At 36.2% G+C, this 23680-nt stretch overlaps 1 long non-coding RNA gene across 1 annotated transcript; it reads right to left on the reverse strand.

Annotated features, from left to right (window-relative positions):
- Positions 1–17056: 17056 nt before the first annotated feature.
- LOC113975796 lies at positions 17057–19479 on the reverse strand. The gene is made up of 3 exons (XR_003536973.1): positions 19389–19479; positions 18090–18170; positions 17057–17210 (listed from the first exon to the last, which is right to left on the reverse strand). It is a non-coding gene; the product is annotated as an uncharacterized LOC113975796 (long non-coding RNA).
- Positions 19480–23680: the final 4201 nt, after the last annotated feature.

Genomic DNA, 23680 nt, shown 5'->3' on the forward strand with positions numbered 1-23680 from the left:
CAATTTTAATGAGATCTTAACCTTCCTACAATGAGGATGCCACCTAGTTAATTTGTAACTTGATAATCCTTTAGGCCTATGTTTATGTGGCTATCTGTATATTCCCTTTGCTGCCCTGGATGCCAGAAATTACCATATATACTATATTATTTTATGGACAAGCTACACAGTGAGAAATCACTGGATTTCTGGTGTGTTCACAGCACTGACTTGAATGCTGAAGTCACACAGATTTGAGTGTGACAAGTGGTAAAGATGATTTCAGCCTACTTAGGATACTTCCTTTTATGACTAAAGGATTTTCCATTGCTTATTCACAGCCAGATTAAGAGCTGTAATGCAAGTTTGACATTACCTCCTTTTTTTTCCTTTTTTTTTTTTAAATTTAATTACATTGTCATTGGGAATCTATAAAATACTCATGATGTTCATAGGTATTGTTCTGGGATGAAGAGTCTCCTAAGAATAAAAAGAGCCCCATGAATAAAAATATATGATGGGAAGTCAATGATCATACAAATACTTTAAAATTCTTCTTAGAAAAATAAAAAAACTTGTAATTTCCTCTTCAAAAAATCAAATCCACTTCAAGTTTTCAGGAGTTAAGTTAAAAAAAACCAAAAAACAAACAAACAAAAAAAAAAAAAAGGGAAGAAAAAAGAAGTATCCAACATTCAGCTGGGAATTTTACCTCCCAAGAAGTAGATATGATTAATAACACTATTTGCAGTTGTTTTTAAGTACATATTGTGTTTTTAATCTGCTCAGTCATATTAATGTAGCATTCTGTTATTCATGCCCACTTATACTGGCTAGAATTATGATACTACTTCAAGTTTAGATTCTGTATGCAGTATTCTGCAAGGAACAAACACGCTGGTCTTCATCTTGAACAAATTTGTCTGGGTAATCAATAGCTTTCTGGACTAATATATCTGAAAGGAGCTATGTTGTAACATGGACGTCTGACCAAACATATCTGCCTTCACTACAAGAAGACGTAAGAGTGATGGAAAAAAGTTTCACATGAGTATTCTCTCTTTCTGTAAACAAGGTTTTTTTGTCTCCCACCTGTCATAATTCTCCTCATGTCATGATGTAGCTTAAGCCAAATTCCCTGCATCCAGAGGAGGTACTAAGAAATCGATAGGCCTCACTAAGTGCTGAAGAGCATGCACGAGATCTGTTGTACTTTATTACTGCTTAATTCAAATTCATAGTTAATAATTTTTTTTCAATTTTCCTACAGCAGTTTAATATAACATTTAAATGAATAAAGAGAAAATTTGAAAATATTGGTTAAGCAAACAGTGTTCTAGGAACAGAAATGAAATTTCTTTCCCCTATTTCTTCTTCCATTTGCCAGAATGCTTCCAGTTACTGCTGTTTAATTTGAGATGGAAACTACTAGAAGTTCATAAGACATAAGATCATAACTTGTATAAAGACAGATATTTAAAAAGGTCTAGATAGAATGTTGCTAAGTTTGTGCTGAAAAAGCTTTCAAGATTGTAATGTGATCACATTTGGACTGCAAAGTAGTACTGCTCTCTGCTGGTTGTTATAAAATTAAATTACTGTTTGGCAGTTGCATAAAAGTTCTTCGATGTATTTGCTGGATTCATCTTTAAATTATGCTTTTATTTGAATTAAGAGATATAAAGAAATGTTTATTCAGCTATGAAGCTAAAACATATCTGCTTACCCTTCCGATAAATCAGCAATTCTCATAATAGGCATTCTCAGCAAAGCACCACAATTGCTGAATTTTACATGTGAAGATCCCTCGGCTTCCGACCTTTCTGACATAACCTGGATCTGTATTCTTATCTCTAATAAGGTGTTTGATTGTTTCTTTAACTTGGTTTTCACTTTTGGTAATTCTCTGCTTATAACAACACAAGCTTCTTTTAATTAGGGAAACTGAGGTGGCATGAGTCCAGCTAAACACTGCATTGACACAGCAGCATCTTCACACAAAGAAATTTCCTGAGACCACTGTTAAGACACCATAGGAAAGGAAAAGCAGGTCTTTGCTCACCTTTCTGTGAGCAGTATACACCAGGGTCCAACTTTTCCAATTATAGATCCCCCTGACAAATGAGACTTTTTCCCTGTTCATGCAATAACAGGAGATGATGTTTCTTGTCAGTCATCTGCCTCCTCTTTTCTTGCCACATCCAGAGGGCATTGAGAGGGCCCTGAAGTCAATAACCAATTCAGTAACATCAGCTCTGGGCATTTAAGTGTCATGAGTTAGGCTCCTGAGACCTGTAATTTTAAGAAGGAACAGCTTCGAGAGGCAAACATTTCTAGTTTTTTAGACTTTTTTTTTAGGTTCTATAACTACAAAGATCAGTAACGTATTTGTACATTGATTTGCTTGTCTGTGATTGATTTTTTTCTTTCTGGAAATATATCAGATCTTATTTTATTACAATATGAGCAATATTATGAGTCATCAAAGTTGGTCAAGTTCGGACAATTTCCCAATCTAAACTAAGAGGCTGTTGAGACTTGACAAGGACAGTTTCATGTAAAAAGAGCAGGAGAATTCTACCCTAACAAGCGGCAATGAGAGAAATCCATTTGTTACTAGCTCTAAGTACAGTCTGGGAGTGGATTCCCCATTTCACTGTGAGATGCATTGAAGTTGTGTTAACTTTCCAGGTCCAAGCTTTGCAAAGAACATTTAGATTCACCTTGAGGAGGAGAATGCAGTGCTGTTATACTAACACAGTAATATTTTTCACAGAACTGAAATAAAAATCTTTATCTATTCTCTTTAAGAAATGAAAAATAGTATTTTAATCTCTGACAAAAAATGAAGAGAGTCAGAAAGCAAACAGCCCTTTCCTCCAAGAGCAATTTTATTTCAATATCTCTAGACCAAACTGAGAAAATTAATTGCACTAAATTATGTATGGAAGGTGAGATTTTCAACGTCGCAAAGGAAAGTCAGATGTCTAATTCCATTTATGCCTTTATAAATAATTATCAACAACACTGAAAGTAAAGCTGTGATAAGTGATGAACATAATCCCAAGTCTTTGCTTTTAAGCATGTAAAAATTGTCATGTTCCGTACAGAAGAATTCCCTGAGAATGAAAAGCAAACAAGCAAGCACAGAACCAACACCTTCTCTCCCCCAGTCTCCTCAGGAAAGACAAGCAGTGACTTTTTAAAAATCCCTTCTCAAATCTTGATTTTCCCAAAAGTGCAAACACAGCAACTGACGATGACTTTGAAACTGGCATATTGTGACTCATGCTACTCCTTATACTAAACCTTATAGTTCATCCACCCTGCCAGTTTATCACTGAGGGTTTTTTGTTTGACATTACCTTCTGGTCCTTGGTTAAATTTTGGTAGTAGGCTCCTTAGGGTAGAAATCCTAGTACATGTGTGCACAATCTCTAGAATGATTTGTTCCACTCTTAGATTGCCATGTGGCATTAGACTACTTAAACAACTTAAAGCTTTTAACTAGTCTCTGACAAACCAGGAAATTGTCTGGGCGTGTATCCAATGCATTGGATTGTATCCAATGTAGATTTCTTTCCATTATCTTAATTTTTAATTAATATATAATAACAAGAATAATCCAATTAAAGGAACATTTTTATATGTCAAAGACAAGAAAAAGCTTTGGCATGCCAAATTCTTATTCCAGTGTTTGAGAAATCAGCTTCTTTTCTTCAATGAAGAACAATGAGGTCCTGAATTCTTTGTATGTTTTAAATAATATGTAGGAAAAAGCTGGTAATGCAAGCTAAAAGGAAGCAGATCTAATTTTCTTTAAAAGTTCCCACATTTTCTTCCTCTTCATTTTCTCACCCACCTGTTGTTCTTTTTTCTTTTCCCTCCAGATCAATTCAACTCTTATCATGTCTCAGAGGAAAAAGTCTTGCACAAAAATATGCTTTCACCTTAAGAGATCAAAGCTGTTTTACAGCTGGTTTTTTCAAGCCTCTTTTAATCTTAGTGGCATCAAGCTCATTAGAAACAACAACAAAAACAAGAAAAAGAGATTTAAGCTAGGATCAGTAAATTTAAAAGAAGCTTTGATATCTAGTAAAAATGAGTGATAGAAAAAATATTTGTGCTATAAAATGGGACCTGGAGAACTGATTATGCAAGATTACTAAGAGAACTGATAATGCAACTGATTATGCAAAACCAGTTACAGGGCAGATTCTATCTCTTAGAGGGGAAACAGTGGGGAAACTTTAGGTGTAAAGAAAAATCCAACTGGGCAGGAGTATAACCCTAATAAAGCCATTTTATTGAACTATTTATGGACATTGAAAAACATCAATTACAGATTTGACCAATTGTTACAATTATTAAAAAATAACACACCATTAACTGGTGCAAAATAGCATACCATAAATGTTATGTTGGTCTCAAAAAAAGTGTGTGAACTGTATAAATGAATGCATGATCATCTTACTTCCCTTTCCAGTTCAATTTGGTTTACTTAAAAGCTTCAACATTTAGAAGTTAATACACTTACTCAATCTTCACTTTGTGAGAAGAGTGGATTAATTCCCTTTTCCTTTTCCATTAAACTGTTGTCATGAGAACAAGTATGTCCTGGACCATTTTAAGTTTGCCTCATTATCTCTCAAGACTGAGACTTTTGAATTTTAAAGCTCTGGAATATCTCTGAAAAACAAGCCTTTGCTGGACACTTCAGCCTTCTAAATAATGTCTATTTTTGCTACTTGTCCCTTTCAATCTTTGTCACCAGCTGTGGCAGCTAGGTAACTGACACTCAGCTCTACAATTCTATTTTGTTGGAAAAGACAGTGAAGACTGTCAGCTCGTTCTTACCCAGTGAAGACTGCAGATGGAATGAACCTTGTTCTCTGAGACTCATCCCAGCCAGGGCCAGGCCCTGTTGCAAAAGAGACACCAGAAGACACTAGCAGTGGTATTAGTTACCTTGAAGGATGGATGGACAAATACAGAACTCAGTGTTTGTACTCCACAATTTTGCTCCTTTATGTGTTTTGAAGAGGATTTCTTGAAAAACTGTTGAGTGAAATATTGTTTCTTAATCAATTGAAAACTTCAAGGGGCAAAGCATTTACTTGCAACACAATTTCTTGAATTATGATTCATCTCAGTATCCCATGGTAAGGTGTATTTCCCTTTAGTAAAGAAACCACACTTGTTCATTTTTCATCTGCAATTACTGCTATATAAAGTATGTTTTCCTCCTTCCAACATGAATTTGTAAAAACTGCTTGTGGAGCCTGTAGACCTTTGCCATCTGTTTCACAAGGTGTAAAAGATGGCTGTTCTTCTGCATAGCAAAGAGAATGTTCTACTCTACCACCAATAGTTTCATTTCCAGTTCATTTCTGGATGCCTTTAAAGGTGTTGCTTTTAGCCTGCAATGTACTAAACATTTTAGAACATTATTACTGTTTCCCTTACTTGTAACTTTCAGCAGCTAAAGTTATCTGAAGCAGCTGATGCAAAGCAAAGATATTTCATTTCACATCCCTGCCCTCCCTGCTGACACACACCATGTACTAAGTTTTCTCCATGAAAGGAAGGCAGTCTACAATTAATTTTTCTACTCTGATTATTACAGTGTGGATGTGTTGAACACGAGAGCACAATTCAAAACCTGACGATTTACTAGGCTGAGATAAGGGTAATGTGAAAAAGTGGATCAGGGAGTGGAGTTAAATTTTTGCTACAGTAGCACCACCAAAACCAACTTGTACTACTCAAAAAGGAAGAGAAATTTGTTAGATACAAACATAATATAAGTCCAAGTGCTGAAATCCTAAATACAGTTGTTACAACTAACTGATATTATTCTGACAAAGGCAAATTTTTGTTTGTGTTATAGAAGCATAATATATATCTTAACTGAATTTTAAGATCAGATCTGACAATTCTGGTTATTTAATATGACCTCCTACATGGTATAAACCAGAGAAATCTGTTTATTTGGTCTATATTATTCATTTTCAATCATTTAATATTATAAAATAAGCATCAATGCCTGAGCAGCTCAAATTTGTGTTTTTCTTTTTCTAAGCTTAGAATTGCTGAATTTAGAATTGTTGAATTTGCATTTAATGTATTCTGTGGCTATACACCCTACAGCAATCACTAATGCAAAGCCACTGCAAAGTAGCAATTCAGCCACTGAATCTCCAAAATAACCCTGAATAAAAATACTTTAATAATAATTTTGCTTGGATAATGATTGCCTAAAGTTACAGTGTGAAAGCTACAGTGTGACTTTCAGTGAAGGTTTTTACCTAGTTTTTGTCCCCCACAGAGGACCAATAATTAGAAAACAACTCACAAATTGTCATGCATAGGGAATTGTCCATCAGCAAACCAAAAGAAAAGTTTCTGACATTTTCTCTAGTTGCATATTTATTTATACTGTCTTTTGATTTAAATACAGGAAAGTCCTTACTAAAAACAAGTATCAAAATGACACCACTTTTTAGATGGTTTTGGGGTGACATTATATGCAAAGATAGTACTTCATCACTACAACTTTGATCTGGTTTAGTCCAAGTTTTGGGAGCTTGCGTCTTAATTAGATATGCTTTAGCCTTGAAACAATGTACAAGTTATTTTTGTATTGTAGTAAATGGCCTTTTGTTGCTATGGAAACCAGATGTCTGATAATTAAACTTTTACTGTAAATAGTTGTGTGCTGTCATGTGAAAGACATGTTCACAAGCTGCTATCCAGGCAAATAATTGGTTTTCTTGTCGATTGAAAAATTGGAAGTAAATGGGGTGAAATAGTTGCCTTTGAAATTGATTTCAAAAAGCAATCACTTTGCTAGAGCATTTTAAATAACATTAAGAAAACTTTGCTGAGTTTCGTGGCTATTCTGCAGGTCAGAACCTATAATTGTCTTCCTTTTCTCAGTTCTATTTGCCTGTTATCTTCTATTCACAGATAAACGAACATGAACAACAAAAGAGGAAACATAAACGTTTTCTGTAGCTAAAAAGATATCAGTTTCAGCCAAACCAATCAACACCTGCCTGATCCAGAGATCAAAAAACATTTTTACCTTTTTATTATATGTAATAATAAAGGTTATGTGAAGAAAAAAATTTGTATTCACCCTGGTGAATTTTCCTTCCTGCATCCCATGAGCAATCTTTCACATACTTGAGGGCATGTGATATTAAGTGGCTCAGAAGTCAGTAGCTAAATATAATAGAGGTAGCTGAGAGACTGGTAAAAGAATGAGGTTTGGTATGAGATGTGGAAGACCAGAGAAAAAAACCATTATGCTGAATGAGCAGAACAGGCAGGTATCTGTGGAGGGAGGACAACCTGTATGTTCCTCCTGAGGGTCATGTGAGAAAAGGAGTTTATCTGACTGTGCATTTCCATATCTAAAAAACCAAAACTAGTATAATGATATAAGGACTTGGAATTTATGCTTTTAGTATCAGCAAGGAAAAAGGTCCATCCTGAGAAACAAGGAGATCACTGTACCTAACCAATATAGTTCTACAGCTCAACACAGAATCCTATACTGGCCTGGGTTGGAAGGGACCTTAAAGACCAACTACTTCCAATCCCTGTGCCATGTGAAGGGATACCTTTCACCAGACCAGGCTGCTCAAAGCCCCATCCAGCCTGATCTTGAACACTTCCATGAATGGGAAATCCACAACCTCTCCAGGTAACCTGCTCCAGTATCTCACCACCCATCATAAATATGATTTGTATTGTAACTCAACCAGTGTAGTAAGATATTAAATAACTTTTGATAATATTACTTCTACATTGAAAACAAGTAAAATCAAATGTGGTACCTAGGAGCAATTCTGCTGTTCCCACACATGAAATGAAACTTGTACAGCAAGAAAACTTACTACTTGCTGAGGTGTGCAATGTCAACTAACAAAAAAATATGAAAATATATTTTCTCTGTTTACACAGTCACCTATTTTTCCTCCAAACAGCAGAAGGAACATTGTTTGAAGGAAAAAAATCTTCAAAACTCAGCTTAAGCTTTATATCTATCACTTGCTATGGCCTTTCTCCTCTCTCACACCTACTGCCTTACTTCTCAGTTTCCATCAGAAGTATTGATTGGTTTTAAACACTTTAAAGGTAAATTATAAAGATTATGCAAGAACATGGAAGAACCAAAGAATATGTTTAACATAAAATATGAACTTTTAGAAGGTATAGTATGGCCACTATCACTAACCACTTATTTTATATTTCTTCTTTTCATATACACTGCCTCCACTCCAGAAGTCATGGAGCATAACTCCAACTCTGTAGCTTCATTATGAACTGCTCAAGAATTCCACCTTGAGGTGTTATTCACTTGAAAAGCACTAAGACTACATAGAGAATGATACCTTTTAATACATGCATGTTACGTTTCACAGCAGGCACCATGCAGAGTATCAGAAAATATGAATCGAAGCGTGGGCACTTAAACAGAAAAGACTGTTTGAATTTCTCAGTGGTAATCCCACATACATTATTTCCCAAACCTCTGAAGCCTACAGTTCCTTTATTTGTAGCCACAGGTCCATTAGTAGCAGCCCATTTTTGAGACATTTTCTACTTGAGATCATTTTTTTCACAGCAGAAATACATATTTTCTAACCCCCTAACTTGTTTTCTCCAGACTTGTCTCTAGGTTTAGTAAACAGCTGTGTTTCATTCAGAATACTCCTCTTTTCAAAATTACTTTCTTTTTGACAATATTTGGGTTTGCTTTGTTTGGGCACTGCACTGCCACATTGTACAAGACAACAGTGGTCCAAGTACAAGGCCATTTTTACCTGTAAACCCGTGAAAACTTTCCCTATCACCAGACACGTTTGAAATAAATACAAGCCATTCTTGATACAGCATACAACCTGACAGTAAATACAAAGAGAAAACTGAGAAATACGCTCTTCTAGGGAATAAAATAGCAGACAGAACCTGACTAGTAACCTCACTAAACTTTAAAAGTCATGAAAAAGTAATCTCTGAGTATAAAGTAGCATTGAACTCTTCACAAAGAAAGCTAATAGAAAGGAAAGGAGTTTCATATGAGCAAATGGTAAATCAAGAGTGAAAGCAGATCAATGAATCTCATCTACTCAATAAAGTAAAAAGAAAGGAAAGCACTTGCTGCTGTTTAATGCTACAGCCAGTAAAGAACAGCAATTGTAGTGGTCTGCTTTTCCCCACTCAATCACATGAATCTTACTACAAGAAAGTAATTTATTCCCCTCCCTACTACTATCATACAGCCTATGTGGGAAAAAAAAGAGACTTGTCATTTTCAACTGAAATTGTAAAACAAAACACGATACAATTTAACCAACTGAACAGTCACTCTTACTCCAAGAAGAAAATGAAAAATTAAATCTCCAGATACAAAATTTCACATACACTTGTAGAACAGTACATTAGTAACTTTGTGATATTTTGTTTTCCATATGTAGCAAAGTATTAGTATTTTATGCAAGGTCTGCCTATATGTATGAAGTTGGTTGCAGCTTGTTCAAGCCTAGCTGTGTGACGGGTGCCTAGCTGGAAAACCAGGTGAGAAATCTGCAGGTCTCTCACAGCATGCAGCACCTTTCAGTGCTGGAAGATTTCTGAGGAATGCCCTAGTTCTGTCTCTGGCTCTTTGACAGATTTGGCTTCGTGGATGGTTCTGATCTCAACACTTGGCTGGCAGTGTCAGAGAAGGAAACCAAAACCTTCCTGTTCCTAAACCATCCCCATCAATTCTCTGTCCTAATACTTCTCTAATTCTCACCCTCTCTGCTTGCAGACTACCATGTTATCCTCTACGGTCTTCTGTCTGCACCTTGTTTGCCTGGGTATGACAGATGAATGACTCCAACGAATGATTAGGTCTTGAGAGGCCTTTAGTAACGTCTGGAAGCTGCACCCCTTGTGTTTCTAGTTTGTGTGGGAGACCGACTAAAGTGATTGCTTATTAGATATAGCATGGGGTGTATTTCTGAGGTAATGTCTTCCATGAACATCCTCAGATCATCTTCAGAGATAGCTCCAATAATGGCATGACATGTAAAAGTCCAGAATTTCAGGAGCTGGGAACTGCTTCTGATAAGATGGATAAATATTCTCCAAAGCCGTTTGCAGCACACTGCAAGCTGCAGCACATTTCACAGGATCAATGGAAGGCATTGCTATTCAGCCAGTACTGCAGGTCCCAAAACAAGCCAGATTGGAAGTTTCCAGGAAATGCAAAGAAGGAAGACCTTATCTTTCTAATAAAAACCAATTAGTTGCATTTAACACAGCTCAATCGTAATAAAATACACACTGAAACAGTCTGAAGACTCCAACAAACTCCAAGGAGCTTTCAGGCAGCAGAGGCCCAAGTGGCACTGCAGGGGAAGGGTGTTAAAGCCAAGGGTGACAGTGTCCTCACTGATATGGGTGCAGTCCTACAGTGCCCAAACAAGAGCCAAACAGATCTAGAGACAGTCATCAGGAGGTCCAGGACTAGGCATGAATGCAGCTCATGACAGAAGTAGGGATGTCCCACCAGACTGCTCCCTGCTCCCTCTCACACAATCCCAGACCCTGTGGCTGAATCACCTTGGAGCTGGCTTTCATTGAAAGCAACCAGGCCCGTGGGGGCAAAATAATTAGTGCCATCAGGCTCCTGACAGAAGGAACCACTGAGAAATGTGCTTTTCTAGAGAATACAATAGCAGAGAGAACCTGGTTAGTGACCTCACTAAACTTTAAAAGTCATGAAAAAGTAATCTCTGAGTGTAAAGTAGAATGGCTCCAAAAACAGATCCTGCCCTAACTGCATCAAGGAGCAGCACCAGAAAGAAAGAGAAGAACCCAGCCTCCCCTGTGGCAGTAAAAGGGCTGATTGAATGTTGTTTGACTGCAGTCTTGACTTTTTTTGTAATATGTGTAGGGTTGATTTAAGCTGTTCAGAAGTTTTTGAAGATAAAGTCACACATTAGGTGACTGTCACAACAGTGTGCCACTCTATGCACACTGTCGTGCCATGGTGAGCCAGGCCTGCTCTGTATCCATGCTTTGGGGACTCCCTGCTGTCTGCCTTCAGAGCAAGCCGTGGCATGGACCAACAGCTTTCCCTCGGACAGTGTGCCAAAGCGGAGGGCAGCCATTCTCTGCGGTTTTGCGGAGCTGGAGAGAAGTTCTTCAGGAAGGGCTGAGCCTTCAGGACTCCTATTTATTCCCTTCCTGGTAAGAAGTAAATCTGTCCTAACAGCAGTGGATTATCTGCTGAGCAGCCCAAGGCTATGAACTTTTGAGTATTATAAGGGAGGCTTAGGTTTTGCCTCTAATTTTACCTCTGACAGCTATTTTAGGGTTTCAGGACCATGTTTTTTAAAGTAAGAAAAGAAAAACCATATTTCTTTTCCGAGACACTTGACAATGTATGTGTCTGCATCAAGAGAGAGCACTAACTCCAAGTTTTTACTTTTCTCCCAACATACAGATATTCTCCTTCTTAGGATCTCAATAATAAGAGCCCCAGAGCTCAGTCACTCTCCCAGGCCTGCAGACTCATTCTATCTTTCTGTCCCTCTTGTTGCAAATCATACCTCATCTCTGGTAAACTAGGACTGGATGGTCCAAAGAACAGAAAGGAAGAATTTATGTGGGAGTAAGTTTGTTTCAGGGTCCTAGTTGAGTTATGCTTTTCTGGGGCAGCCAGGATACTGGGAGAAGGCACATCTATATCGGTCAGAATTCTGCCTCTCTAAAATTTGTATTTAGATGCTAAAGTTTTCGAAAAAGAGATTAGGTCTTTACTAATGATCTTCAGTTATGGCCTTGGAGTGTACCATCACCTTTATAAAATAACAGCTTATTTGTTACAATAAGTAGCAGTGAAATATTACGCTTTTAATTCCAGAGGATTTTACTATATGTACTCTGAGCTAATAAATTAAAACCAGGATATAAACAGTTGATAATATCTCACTTTTCATTCATCTTTTTCCTGTACAAGGCAAAAATATTTAAAGCTTGCTTTTCATCACAATAGAATCAGAGTGTTTCACGATATGAATGGATTTTCCTTGATATGCACAGGAAAAAAATAATAATCTGAACCCTGAAAACAGGAGGAAATATACAAAGCAGATCAGCAGTCAGCTTCTTTTCAAGGCCACCCTAGCCAAATTTATGCAACCTATTTTGCTCAATTCCATTGCCAAAAATTAGTCAACCATATTAAAAAAACCCAAATTTCACTATTACTACTACTGAGTGAGAAATATGCACAATCAAAACAGCAGTTCATTATAACACCAAGTGCTGTGAATTGACAAGTGTATTCTGGAGTGAGCTGAATGTTGTCACGTACCCCCACTAACTGTAAAGCAATATTGCAAAATGCTAACAAGGAGCCTTCTGTTTAACTGCTGCATTTTTTTGTAAAATAGACTGGTTAACTTCAGTACCAAAATTTCAGAAAACACTAAATTCAGAAAACACACAATTTCACATAGTCTGAGATTAATCACTTAGATTATTTTTCAGTTCAATTGTAACAGTTTGAAAAAGAATGCAAGACTACTTTAAACATGAGACTAAGGGTATTGTTCAATGCATGTCTCTGTCACCCCCATTGCTCAATATTACAAGTAGCTGGAGAGAGATTTGAAGTAACATCAGGTAGTTTGTGTACATTTTTTCATATAAAAGTCCTCATTTAATGACGAAAAATGTGTTCAGGGATTCATACAATCAGCATTATGTATATACAGTTCTTGATGTCTGGCTATGTTACCTTAGATTACTTAGCTCTAATAGTTTAGTTCTCCTTATGGTTATATTTTTCTTTCCATCTTAGACATGAAAATCAATGTAACATTCAACCAAATAGACTGCCACATGAAAATATTTCTAAAAAAATGCCATTTATACTAGTTCTTTAGAATTATTTTATAAATAGATGTAATATTGAAAGATTCACAGAGACTTTTTTACAGCCAACAAACCAAAAATTAATTCACAATGTTTAGCACACTCCTAGTTTTATAACCTCATCCATTATTTTATTATTGTTATGCTAGATAGTGACTTTTTATGATTATACCACTTTGAGAACATAAATTTTCATTTATAATTGCAGAAGAGCATCAGAACAGCATGGTGTAGAATTGCAATTATTGTTGACCTTCGGGAAGGAGAACCAAATTACTGTATTTTGTTCAACAAGAGTGATAATACACCAGGATAAACATATGCTTGACAGTTTTTATTCTTTTTATCTATGGAGAAGTAAATTAAAACCTGGATTTCACAAACAAGTTGAGCTTATGTAATGGTTTGAGAGCCCCAAAATCCAATCCCTGAGTCCAAACCCCCCTCCCACATCTCAACTCAGCATAAGATGGGTTTTCCAGACAAAAACACGAGACTCAAAATGGGGGGAAGGGATTATATTACAATGACTTTACAAATAAATATTACAATACATCATACACAATCATAACTATCTTTTCTATGATAAAGCAGTATTCACAATGGATCAAATCTCTTCTCCCTCCAAATAAAAGTCCAGGAGGGAAGAAAGAAGAGATCCTTTCCACTCTCAGAGCAGCAGTCTCTCTCCTTCCACGCAGCTGCTGTAGCTGATTCTCTGCCAGTACACACGAGGGGGTCTCCAAGCCCCTCTCGGCCCTTCGACTCCAGGTGAGGGTCTTTCTCTTCCGTGGGCTGTGTTCACCGGGACAAAGGTCACTTCACCACATCATATCACAAAGTGCAGAAGTCTTTGCTACGGTCCCTATCTTCAGGAGATTCAAGCTCCCTTACAGAGCTTCTGTGCTCTGTCTCAGCTCTGCTAGCTTAGCAGCAGCAACGGGGGGTGAAGCTCTCCTCCGCATTCCATTCTGGCCATCCCCGTCCAGCTCTGGGATGCCTGAGCTCCTCAACTCTCTCTCTGCAGTTCATGCTGCATTTTAGGACTTCCATCCAGTAGGAATCCATCTCCTCCACTTAGGAGAGATCTCAAAAGGAGTTTGGGAGTTTTGGTTTTCAGTTCTTACCCCAACCTCTGTCCATAGAGATTAGTCCTGCTCTGTGCTGACTTTCTTTCTCTTCAGACAACTCTGTGTCTCTCCTCCTTGGCTGCATGCCGGCTTTGCTGCTTCTTCAGTCTTATCTCTTCTGGCTCACTGTCTCGATCAGTGCTGTTTCTGCCACTGCTCCGTCTGCTGCTCATGGTGGAGAAAAAAACTCCCAGCTTCTCAGCTACAGATACTTAGCCCAGTCTAACACCATTCTAAGTCCCTGTAGCCCCCCAGCCCCCAGTGGGGCTCCAGGCCCCTTCCTCGGGGCTTACAACATGGCCACCTTTTCTCCAACAACAACTACAACAACTACCCTTCTTTTCTGGTCTGGGTGATATGTTTGTATTTTGCAGGAGCGCTGGTTGGTTCAACCCCAAAGGTCACCACCCCCTGGGGGGTTACCATTTTATAACTTCAGGGGGAAAATTTTTTCCCCCACCACAGCTTATGTGGCTAGCCTTTAACATTTTGACAATGCTGTAAATGCTTTATGTTCTGACAGGACTGTTCATATTTGTGGAAAAGCATAACAGACTCAGAGGAAGCCTATTCATATCAATATGATCACATTTCCAAAGTGAGTACCTTGCCAGTCATAAAATAACCTCTATTAAAAAAAAGTAGTAAATGTACTGAAAAACACAGAACATGAGACTGGTTATATGCAAGTCAGGAGATTACTAGCGGTCAAAGAGCAGTAGACAAGGAGTCACAACAAAGACTCACCTGTCCCCGTGTCCTGTGTGCAGCATTGTTCAGGGGTGGATACATAGGGAAAAGCAAAAGAACAACTTCACAACTCAGAGACTTTTAAACCCTATTACAGATACCTTTTTGATCCATTATTTCTGGAGTTAAAGCAATTTTCTCTCTTAATTTAGAGAGAAAAATAGATGAAAGAAAAATAAACGACATATAAGATTCTTTTATAAAGTAATGAGGTTTATAAACCTGTATAACTAAAAGGTTTATATAGTATGTGTGCAGTAAAAACTTACATTGTTTGTGCCAACATGTACAGCTCAATGATTTAATTTTAAATATCTGATAACTGGTCAGTTACTGAAATCTCAGAAGGAATACCATGGTTGTGTGAGCGCAGTCACATTGATTTTATAGGAGACCATTTTCCATGTAAATCAGACTTAATTGGTTAATTGTGCATTAAGAGCTTTGAACTGTCTGTTTTCAATCAACACCAGAATCTTCTTCCAAACTATACTTAACTAAAATTTTGCATAAAAGATTTGTTGACTACATTAATAAATTTATTGTTTAAAATTTTTCATTCCTATCTCTTTTATATTTTGTTCCAAAAACACTTTGTTAACTGCGATCATTAAGAGATTGCTGCTTGCCTATTTACAGAGAAAACTACAGACCATTGAATCTAAGCTGCATTTTCCTAGAGACTTGAAGAGTTAATTTTTTTTATTTACTACAGATTTGAGGACTCAGTAACATTATAAAATGGCCTGCCATTACAATAACTGTTAGAAAAAAATATTTTACACTACAGAGAACATTATATGACCAGTAGTGATATAGTTAAAGTATTTCTGTAAATTAGACAACATATAAGAATGATAGAAGAAGCTGTTTCCCAAGAAGACCTCTAATAACTCATGTTTTTCTTGTTTTTAAAACAAAAGGTACAAACCCAAAAGAAATATAGCCATTAGAAAGTTATGTGTGTGCCAAAAAGCTTATTTAAGTTGTACATGGTTACTTTGACTCCACAATAATATTATTTTCTATATTTAATAAATATTTACTTTTTGTCTGTTTGGAAGGATGAGCCTAACCAAGGAACAAATCAAACTAAAGAAAATAACCTTTTTTATCAAAGCAAGCCATGTTAAAAAATTGTTTTTTGGTAGAGTTCTTTTGGTTTTGCTTCGAGATTTTCCAATCCAACATCTTATTCAGACAAAGTGAATCCACAAGTTATATTTTAATCATGTTTATTTATAACATTTTTGTTGATGTACAAAGGTTTGTATCACATCAGTATTCTTTTGATCTATTAGAGATTGGAGGCATACTGCCTTGGAAAATGCACCATTCCCACAGCGTATCTTTGCAGTTTTACACAAGCAGACCTATACACACTTTGTATGCATTACCAGTTAACCAGAAGCTACATCATTAGCAGAATTTTAAGCTAAGATATCCTGTTTCTTAGCAATGTTTACTAACATGATTCATAATCACAGTTGTCTTCAACTTATTGCAACTGATTATACATATATATGTATATATATGGAAATGTATACATGTCTTTTAAGAGAATTAGAGATCACTGTGATAGCAATGTTTAAAAGACTGAAAACTTTGGCCTGTTTCAAATTTGGAAACAATAGTTTACTAGATTGACATTCATCAGCAATCCACATTGCTAAAAATTAGTTCTTATTCACTAATAATTATCTCTCTGTATTTTCAAACAAATAGGTTTAAACAAGCTTATCCTAAATTAGCTGTGAGTATACAATATGATGGAGTTGATGTTCTTCATAGCCATGGTCCCTTGATGGTTTCAGTGACCAAGTTCAAGGTGGTCAATGCTTAGAGGCCCGTGAAAAGGGATGACTGAACGAAGGCAGGCAATTTCTTTTTTTTTCCATCTTTTCCTTGCTTATGATTGCTATTTTATGTTCTCTGTTCAAAAGAAAAAGGGAAATTCAAATACCATTGATAGAACTAAACCTTTTTCATTTTTTTTGGCTTCATCTCACTTATTCTTCAGGATTATTTTGATTCCACCAAGCTCTGCAAGATTTTTTTGTTTCTTTCATGTCTGATCTACATCATTAGCTTACTACTTGCATAGGTGTTCCAGCACCTTATCTGTGCAATTTTGCTACAAATCTCAATTTGCCTCTCTGCAGTTATGACTATTATCTATGGGTTAGTGCTTAACAGTTACAAAATGCTACTAATAGTGTTATGAAGTTACAAAATGTTTACACACCTACCTTGTTTAGGCTATTTAATATGCATAGGTCTGGGCTGAAGGCAAACATATATAAATTGCATCCTGGGCTGCTTCTCTTTGATGGGTGTATCCACCATCTCTTTGACCATGAACTATTATAGCAACTTTCTGGTGGGCTCTGCTTGGAGAGTTTGAAGAGACTAAGAAGTTGTGTCAGAAAAAAACTGCTGAGAGTTTGTTTGGAGGACTATAGTTAGAAAGATTTCTGTCCCCTTCACTCTTTTCTTGTTCCCTCTCCTTAGAGATAGCTCCCTTTCCTAGATGACCATCCTCAGCCCAAGATTAGGTATAATTCACTGCTTTAGTCTTCCTAGAAGGGAAGGTACTAATTCATCTAGGTAAATGAAGTTCAGCTGGTTTTAAATCAAATGGATTTTCTCATCTATGTAAGAAAGAAATCTCTTTCATCTATCCATGGACAGGAGATAGAGACATGAACAAATTAATAAAAAATAATTTGCCAGTTCTACAATCACACCTCCAAAATAATTAAATTATGTGTTCACAATTTATACTAATCCATGTCTATGTGCTCTAAGTGTTTGCTGCTTAACACAAAGGCTAAGATTGAAAGATCTCTGGAGGGAATTTAACAGTTCCCCTACATATATGTATCTCACTTCAAGGTTGAGACTAATGCTTTGGAAACTGTGCTTGAAAAAATGGATTTTTGAGAAATTGTAAAAACTGAGATAAACAATTTATTGCATACAAGCCAAAATAATATGGTGGGAAGCTTTAACTTGCCTATAAAACCCCCCAAAACAAACAAGTAAATAAACTAAACTTCCAAATCCCAAAACAAACAAAGAAACAAACCTCACAAAAACCAAACCAAACCAAATAAACAAAAAACAAAAACAAAAATCCCCACAACACCCAGAAAAACCCAAAACTCCCAAACTTATAATATTAAAACCAAATCTTACCAAAACCATTTTAAAGTCAATAAATTATGAAAAAATTCCTTTTTTTCAGAAAAATAAATTAACTAAAAATTGTTCTGAATTTTTACTTACTTTATGATCCCTAAAATTTTCAGAGAATTTTTTTTGTTAGAAGAAATATTATGACTGCAACTGAAATCAACAAGAAAGAGTCTGAAAGAAAATTGGAAGCTAAATTAAAATGATTGTGATTACCACAGAGGTATGCTATATATATATTTATCACAGCATAGTGAATGTGCATTGCATTATGTGACTGAATTATGAGTAGTGCATATGAATTAGATGCACATATTCAGATACAGAATGAACTATATATAACTTATATACACACGTGTGTATACAACATCAAAGAAACTTCATGAAATTTCTAGCTAAGAATTAGCCATGTGTGTTTTATTCCTATTTATAATATGTCTGTTATATCAGTTTGCCTTTTGTGATTTTCCTCAAACGTGAAAGGAAATGGCTTTCAAATTCATGCATTCTTGCTACAAAAATGCCAGATGCCAATAGCTGCCTTGTCAAAAGCTTCTTAGTTTGCATCAGAAATAAAAGTTCCAGATCAGGACCACTAGAAAACAACTCTCACAGGGCCTGCCATTTCATCCTCATCCCCCAGCAGCTGGAAAGCAGGGAGTAGATGGGCAGACCAGCAGCGCAGACAGTGTATTCATCTCTGCCTTTTTCTTGTTTCAGCTACTTCCATTACAGCAGGAGCAAGTGAGGTTTGAAGATTGCTTATGGTGTAAAAAAGCACTAGCCTTAATTATGAGAATTTTTTGGTTTAACTTGGCAGATTTCAACATCCTTAGTGGAAGGCAGAGTTCCGAACTTGTTTTCTGAATATTTTTTTTCTTTTTTTAAATGTCAGATATTGAGCAGGCTTTTCAAAAAAATTCAACAGCTAGAGACTGGATGACTTCAGTAATAAGAATACAGCCCGGAGAAGGTACATAAATCTGTAGCCTTGCTGTGCATAAAATTGCTCTGGTAGCCCTGCATCTGGAAAGACATGAGGTTTGATCAGTGTGGTTCGAAGGAATGCCATCAGCTACACAAGCTAATCCTGTACCTTAATTACCAAGTCCTGCTGTTTTTCTCCAAGCAATCTTATCGTGAACTCTTTAAACAGATATAAAAGCAGTGGTGAGTTTGCAAATATGACATTAAATGGAATAAAGTTTCCTCTCACCCTCAAGAAAATGTAAGGGTGACTCTGTGAATCATCCCTATAGGCCTACACAGGCCACCTTCTGCTTCAGTAAGAATCTTAATGCCATAAATGTTTAATCCATATGTTTCTTTCATGATTCATCCCTGAGCAGCTCCATATGTCAGGACTGGTCAGACAAGGCTTTTGAAACTCACATGAGCGAGCTGGTGACTAGGAGACAAATGCACGTCAGTTTCACGAGTTGTTATTTGCTGTTTACAGGCCCATTCAGTCGGACTAAAGAATAACTGGGGAGAGAACTGCTGAAGACATCATCAGCAACATTAAACTGGATAAGTTAGAATTTATCTGGAACTATATGTGTGCCTTTCTTGTACCTGCGCTTCTGTTGCAGGGCTGAGTATAAGCTAGTCTTCTTCCTTCTAGGACTCCTTGGCTACGCCCAGTCTGCAGAAATTGGGTCGGTGAACTGACTCAAGCCCAGTTTGCCCACCTTGGTGTCTCACTAAGAATAAATCAGGTTGAGTGGGATCATTAGCATGCATATTTCCAGTGGGTGGTTAACAGACTGGGATTTACTGCAGCAGGTAAGCCTCCAAACAAAGTAAACAAGGTCTACGATTCTGGTATTGGTAGTCTTGAGTTGAGAGAAGGGTCCAGTACATGGACCTTATCACCACAGTGCCTGGAATAGTACAGTATTACAAGCATTCAGCTCTGTGAGACTCTTAGGAAAAGCAAGGTAGAAAATCATTATTCTCACTTTTTAAGAAAAGCAATGAAGCATGCAGAGAGAGGATGAAGCAGTTCACAGTTCCTCCTTGCTTTATTAGTCAGAAGTATCTATATGCATAGAAACATGAATAATTTCCATCCTGCATTCTCTAAAAAAACCATTTTTTAAGGCTGTATAGTGCACAAGTGATATTTCTTGAGCTCAGGAAAAGTAGTACGTGTCTATATGTCTACAGTACTTCCCCAAGGAAATAGAAGCTTAATGTTGGGACCAAATAAAGTGCCCTTGTCTTTATATATAAGTGTGCAGACACAGGCATTGGGCTCACAAAAATATGTATTAACTTAAGAGATGCAGGAACCTATTACTGGCATAGTTAACTAAGTCTGGATCAAGTGCCAACTGCAGGGAATTGACTAAAGAAAACCTCGGTCTTGATTCAGGTCTTACTGTAGCGAAGGTAAGATTTTTTTTTTTTAACCTAATAGAATAAAAGCATATAGGGCATGAAGATTCAGCTATCATAAATATTCATTACTATTAATATAAAAAAGAAATATGACCCATGTATATGCAGGACTTTTAACAGATTTCTCAAATTTGTGCCAAACTTCTATAAAGAGAAAATCTCACATGCTGAGTCCATGCATGAGGAAAAAAACCAAACTCCAAATCACATCTTTATTTTTATCTATAAAACCATCATATAATTTCTGAATTTTACAACTGGTATTTTTCAGTCCTTATCCTAAACCACATTTATAACAGTTTTCAACTTACAATGAACTCTAACTGAACTACTGCTCAAAAATTTGGATGAAGATTTACAGCATAGTTTGTGCCAAGTAAATGCATTTCTGCAGGTTTGCAAGTTTTGCTTAGAGTTCTACTTGGACAGAATAAATTATTTCCATTCAAATTGATTGCATTAGAACAGAGAAGTATTAGTACCCTGAGCAATTTTAAGATTAAAAGAAACTGTTCAATAGTGAAGCACATACATTCTTTTCTTCAAAAATTTACATCGAAGGCTCCTTTCATCTGCATAACATCTTTCAAAATGGAAGAAAATTTCTAGCATATTACTTAAGATTAGAATAAAAATACTTCATGGTTGAATAGACTGACAAATATTTTGCTGATTAACTAATTTTGTAGATAGTGGAATATATTGATTGAATTATTCAAGAGATAATACAAACTTTTGTTCAATTATTGAAGAATTTATTTTAAGGCAGTGCTCAATCAGGACTTAAAAATAAGCAGGGAAGAAGAGAGGAATTTTATTAATATGATCTTGCCTGTTACAAAATCATATTGCCTTTCTTCTACTACAAAAATTTTGAAAACCTTCCTTCTGTGACTTGAACCATGGGTCATCTTTTACAAGCAACTATATAAAAAAATTAGCATAAATACTGCATACATATTTCTTCAGGAAAACTTATGGATGTTGATGAAGAAATTTTTTTTTAGATCATTTTACATTTCCTTTTTTTTAAATTAAAAAAATCACTTATCATCTACAGTGAGTGAGGAAGATAATACTTCTGAGACTTGTCCACCTTAGACGTTATAGCTTCCAGCACAGCCTGAAGGCAAATGCAATTAAAGACACTCGAATAGGAGATCCCAATTCAGCTGCATATTTTGGCTTCTAAATGAAACTTTGCAAAGAGTATTGGCAGATTTTTCATAAAATCACCTGTTATGGAAAAATACTGGGTTTATAATTATGAATGGTTTCAATATACATTCATCCTATACTCTCTTGCTTGTATAGGATGCAATATCTTCATGCTCTGGTTTCCAAGTGAGAAATGTGTAGAGAGAGAAAAATGAAAGAGAAACTAAGATTATAGTAACCACAGACAGAAACCCACACTGCGTTTAAATAAGCATCTCTATACATGCTCATCTTTAAATGATCCACCTAATTCCTTTAATTTCACTATTATGGATTAAATTATTTCCAGAAAAAAATTGTACACATCTGGGATATGTGAGGACAGAATGTTATTAAACTCATCTTACTTCATTCAAAGAAAACTCAGAATGAAGCTGTGTTCAAGGGTAGGCTGATTATTTATTCATATATATAATTCTAGTTATTACATGTTGGCTTCATTTAATATGTCATAGAAGAAGGCAAAAGGTCAAAGCACAGAAGTGAAATTATGATACAAAGAAGGATGACGACAAACATTTATTCTTAAACTGTGTTGTATTTCTAAGTGTTCTCCTGCAATGAAAAAACAAGCAAACAAGAAAAAACAGGCAAACAAACAAACAAACAAACAAACCCAGCAAACCAAAAATGCCAGTCCAATTCTAACTTTAAAAAAATGACTATTTTAATTCGAGACAGATTTTGTGTCTTAAGAACTGATTAGTAATGTACAAAAAGTTCTTTCTTGGTGTGTTCTTGAGTTCTTTCTTGACAGTTTATAACAAAAGAAATGTGTCCCCCAAATTACATAAGATTGTCATGTCCCAGGAAATATTACCCAACACCTGGTTTTATAAAATGCATTAGAATTGCTTTATGCTTAGATCTAATGTAACTTGTCCATACTTTGCATTGTAGCATTGTGACCAAGTAGACTTGTAGGATTCTATATTTGAAGATGAACCTAGAAGGGAACAGATTGCTGTTTAAAAACAAAGGAACAACCATGGACTTGCATTAAATGCTTCATGAAACTCTTCCAATGTCATTAAAACACATAGCAGAAGGATAAACCTGATGTTCTAAAAAAAATTCAGAATATCTGCTTTTATTTTTGGCAAGTTTTGACTTAATAACAGCTGTCATTGTCAACTGAGGTCTTCCTTTTTTCAAGACAATAAAAATACTTACAACAAATACAGTATTGTGTAATATGCATGAATGAAAAATTAGAAAATAAAATTGTTTGTCCATTCTGCTTAACAATATGCAGCTGGAGTTTTTTAAAGTGTGAGAGTATAATAGTAGTTGTCAGTTCCACTTCAGTGGAACTTTAACACTTTCCTCACTTAGGCACCCATCCCACCCCCATCGCCATGATGTTACTGTGTAAAGACAAAATTTAAAAGATCTTAAGCACTACTCAGAAAGGTGACTTGATAGTTGCCTGCTTCTAAAACACTTTTGTCTGGTTCATCACCAAAAATGCAACACAGGAACTGCAGCCACTGTACAAGGCAGGAGATGCTACAGAAATAGCCGGAAGTAGCTTAGTTTGATCATTCAATATCCACAAGCATATATGCTTGTCAACATATGTTGTTTCATATAGTGTCAATTATTCAACTAATAAAAAGAAATTCAGATTTCAAACAGCAAATATGGTGACTTAAGACACACAACCATTAAGCCTGTGTTCTGCTGTTGCTTAGTATGTCAGAGCCTTGTGAAGCTTTTTTGAGACACTGAGATTCCTGCCAGCAGGTCCCTTACTTGGATTCATCTTGTTCTATTAGACAAGGGAGTGCAGGCACTACCTTTCACTGTACAGGCTATTTGTATAGTTGCCTGCTGTAGTGAGCTGAAACCTTACAATTGTTCAGCTTTTCTGTACTGCCCATGCTGCTCCTTGGCACCTCCAGAGAGCACAGGCTTCTACATGTCCAATTCATCTCTTAGCAAGGAAGGAAAAAAAGTCTGGATGCATTGGCTCCATGTGTTTTAGGGTGTAAGCTTTCTCTAAGCTTGTGAAGTATTTTCCTTTATCATGAACAAAGAGAGCACTGCTCAATAATTAGACA

Source organism: Neopelma chrysocephalum, unplaced genomic scaffold, assembly GCF_003984885.1.
Source record: "Neopelma chrysocephalum unplaced genomic scaffold, ASM398488v2 Primary Assembly neopelma1_22, whole genome shotgun sequence".
Lineage (NCBI taxonomy): Eukaryota > Metazoa > Chordata > Aves > Passeriformes > Pipridae > Neopelma > Neopelma chrysocephalum.